The sequence below is a fragment of the Haemaphysalis longicornis genome, unplaced genomic scaffold, assembly GCF_048455015.1.
Source record: "Haemaphysalis longicornis isolate Haplotype H1 unplaced genomic scaffold, Haemaphysalis longicornis Haplotype H1 scaffold_10, whole genome shotgun sequence".
In the NCBI taxonomy this organism is placed as follows: Eukaryota; Metazoa; Arthropoda; class Arachnida; order Ixodida; family Ixodidae; genus Haemaphysalis; species Haemaphysalis longicornis.
This window is the reverse complement of record NW_027526204.1, coordinates 72456319-72460352: the sequence shown is the minus strand read 5'-3', so window position 1 is coordinate 72460352 and position 4034 is coordinate 72456319.

Here is a 4034-nt window from a genome sequence, read left to right as displayed (position 1 = left end):
TGGGTTACGCCGCGGCGAAGGGACCGTGACCAGTGATGCCAATTTTGCGGATTTTCCGCTAAATCTGGCGGATTTCATATTGTCCTGACGGGGAAAAAATTAGTCTAGTGGCTAGTGGATTTTTTGACGGGCCATTTTCATACATAGCGGATTCCTGAAGGATACCTCACGCAGTGCACCGATTCAAAATCCCCCTGCAAGAAAGACCTTATGACTTTGCATTCAAGCTTCGTTAAAAAAGTCGTAATTCCGACAGAGCAGATTGACGTTCTGACGTGCAGAATTGAGGACCACTTGAACCCGAAGCCATATCTTTTTTGATCGTAACGAGGAAAAAATGTATTTCTGTATTTTCCTACACGATAAACGACACGCCCCTTACCAGGGTGAAAGAGTATAAATAATTAGGGATCACCATAACGCGTGATCTTAGGTGGCGATCCCATATATACAACATTACATCATCCGCTCTGAAGCGGCTATTTTTTCTCAGGCGCCACCTGCATCTCGCGCCACCCGAGACAAAGCTGCTTGCGTACAACACATTCGTCAGAACAATCTTAGAGTACGCAAACATCGTCTGGTTCCCTTCCGAAAGAGTGCATATTAACAAAGTCGAAGCAGTACAACGGAAAGCGGTTAGGTTTATATTCAACAAATACAAAATAACAGAGTCACCGTCCGAGTTATTAAAAAAAAGCTGAGTTGTTGACCGTGCGAAATAGGGCGAAATTAGCGCGTTTAAAGTTCCTGTTCCAATTGCTTCATAATCAGATGAACATCAGTACCACAAACCTCATCTCAGTCGTACAGACACGACCGACGCGTAATAAGCACTCTTTTACACTTACTGAATTCCCTTGCCGCACTAACTATCTCAGGAATTTCTTTTTCCCTCTAGCGATAAGTGAATGGAACAAACTAAGCCCATTCATCACGAGTGCCACTTCAATGACAACATTTTTAAAACTTGTGAAAAAGCAAGTGGTGCCAATTTAATTTTTTTAGCTCTAACCATCTGGCGCTACCCGCATTATAAACTTACGTTATCGTCTGTTTGTATGTGTTACTCTGAGTCTTTTACAGTTCGATTGCTTTTATGCCTGTATGTTTTGCTGAAAGGATCAACTAAATGTAAACCTTTTCAGACATGAAACTGTGTGAGTTTGCTTTTAGTGATGTCAGAGTGTATTAATGCCAGTAATATGCACACCATGATCACTGAAACAGTTCTGCTATTATACATTATTTTTGTGCGCTGTATTGCTATGCATTTAGTACTGACTATCACATCTGTGACATTTTTTACACATCAATGTACTTTTTTTTGCCGGCCTGTTATGATCTCTCACGAGATTGGCACAATCTCTAAATAAATAAATAAATAAATATCTGGGCTACCTGTTTGAGACGTACGTTGACAACGTAAAAGCTCAGAAGACCGACGGGTTCTCTCTCGCAGATGAAGCTGTGATGCGAGAAAGCTGCATAAGGTTTATTACCACGCTAGTAGATCAAAGCAGGCAGCGACTTCCCTACAACACCACAGTTCTCCAGGAAAAATCACTCTTATCGATCGAAAACGCTTTGTGCGTCGTGAAGGAGGCATTGATTCCTCCGATGGAAGCAATGGCAGTGCCCCCTGAGACAATAGAAAAAATTCAAAACCAGTGGAGCAAAATCACCCTCCTGAACAGGAAGCAAATATCACCCACGCAGTCGTTCTGGTGTGAAGTTCACTCCTATAAGGACGCCTGCGGCGAACACCTGTTTGCCGAGCTGGCCAGATTTACCATGTCGATGCTCGTGCTGTCGTATTCAAATGCCGAAGTAGAGAGGACGTTTAGTCAGCTTAACATAGTAGAATCCAAACTGCGGAACAAGCTGAAGCCTGAAACTACAAACGCCATCCTCGTCGTAAGATCGGGGCTGAAGCGACACCAGAAACGTTGTTTTGATTACGAATTTCCCGCGGTAGTTCTTAATGCCATCTGGACATCTGCTACATATGTGCAACAAAGTCCCCTCTCTCGTCCCTTAACAAGTACCAGCGTTCGTGTAGAGATGGTATCAGACGATGACAGCGGCGACGAAGACCTCGATGTGTTTTTTGTTGACCTGTGAGTTCTTTTTTTTCATCAGTGTGAACATTTATAACTTTCAGACTCATCTGTAATAAGGTTGACAAATGACGACCACCGCTGCACTGAAGCATCAAGTGTTCTAGTTAGACTCCTTGGAAGACTCTTTTATATGTTATTTCAGCTCTCGTAGTTTTGGGGGGATTCTAAGAATGATAAAGGTATTTATCATACAAAATTGCACTGTTTTTCTAATAAAATAGGCCGTAGCAGGAAATTTAGCGGATATGTTTCAGAATCTAGCGGAATCTGGCGGATTTCTTATTGCTTTTTAGTGGATGTGTGACGCCCAGCGATGGCAACACTGACCGTGACAGGCTACACCGTAACGCCGTGGCGATATGCTTGGTTTCAGCTAGCGAGCTTGGACGACAAGGCGAGCGTCTAAAGTGCTCTGCACTTAAGAAGAACGCGCGTTTCACCCACAAGACGCGTTCAGAGCTAAACGCGCACGGTATGCACTAGTTGAACGCAATCTTTTAAGTGCAGATAACTTTAGGCGCTCGTCTTGCCGTCCTAGCTCACTCGCTGGAACCAAGCATATCGCCATGGCGTTAGGGTGTAGCCTGTCACGGTCCCTTCGCCGCGGCAAAAGGCTTCTAGAGCCAAGCGGTTTATATAGTCATAAGTGCTCGAAACTCCTGAACCGGTGGCGCTTAGCAGTTGCTTCGCTCAACTATGCCAGGATATACGTAGCGTGAGCTAAGATTGAGCTGGTTATTCTTAGTTTTCCTGGTTGTCTAGGATTAGCTGATTATCATGCATACTGCTGCTTATAATGCAATCCAAATCCATTACAATCCAATCCTATCCTCCCGCTTTCGCAAAATGTGGCAGTGCAACTCCGGCACGTGCGGGGAGAAAGCCACAAAGAAAACAGAACTCCCGATGACCCAGTTTCAGGACCAAGGGCGCGCGAGCACTGCGAAGGCGGAAAATGTTATTTGCATGGGGTGGTAGCAGTAAGCGGATAACGGCGGTGCAGCCCATTTTGGCGAATCACTGCTCTGCACTTCCGACAGCTTTTGTGGGAGGAACTAGAGGGGTTGGAAAAGCGTGCGAGATTGGAGGTGGAAAGAGAGGGTTCATTGCCAGAGGCGCCAAAAAAAACATTTCGTTCTTCGACCTAAAATGACGGCAAAACAAGCACATGCGAGGCAAATTTGCGTTTATACAGCGAGCGAGCGAGCCAGCGATTGAGTGAGTGAGTGAGTGAGTGAGTGAGTGAGTGAGTGAGTGAGTGAGTGAGTGAGTGAGTGAGTGAGTGAGTGAGTGAGTGAGTGAGTGAGTGAGTGAGTGAGTGAGTGAGTGAGTGAGTGAGTGAGTGAGTGAGTGAGTGAGTGAGTGAGTGAGTGAGTGAGTGAGTGAGTGAGTGAGTGAGTGAGTGAGTGAGTGAGTGAGTGAGTGAGTGAGTGAGTGAGTGAGTTGATGGCTAACGGGCGGAAATAGCCTTGCGAGGCGCGTCGGAAATGGCACCGCCGCCCGAGCGGCACCACTTCGAAGCTATTCGCAGCCAATCATTAAAGGTCAGAGAGTCTAGCGTCCTTGAAAAAGTTCAGGAGAAGGGGGAAGATGCCCTCCTAGCGGTCCAGTGTCCTTTTGGGTATAGTATGCTCTCAAAGGAGGATAAAAACACAGGCGCTGTCCACAGAAATGGTACTCAGGAAAACTGGCACAAGGGCGAAACAAACGTGCAGACGATGACGACCCTTTGAGCATCCGATTTTCCTCTCTGGAAGCCGGTCTGGCAGCCATCAGCAATCTCATGAAGGCTTCCCGACCGATTTCGGTGAGGCGGACGCCCCCGTGTTCTGTACATGCGTTGTAACGTTGAAAAGCGGATGCAGGTGCCGGATGCACACAGCTGGCTGGGAAGCATGTGCACTTCTAACT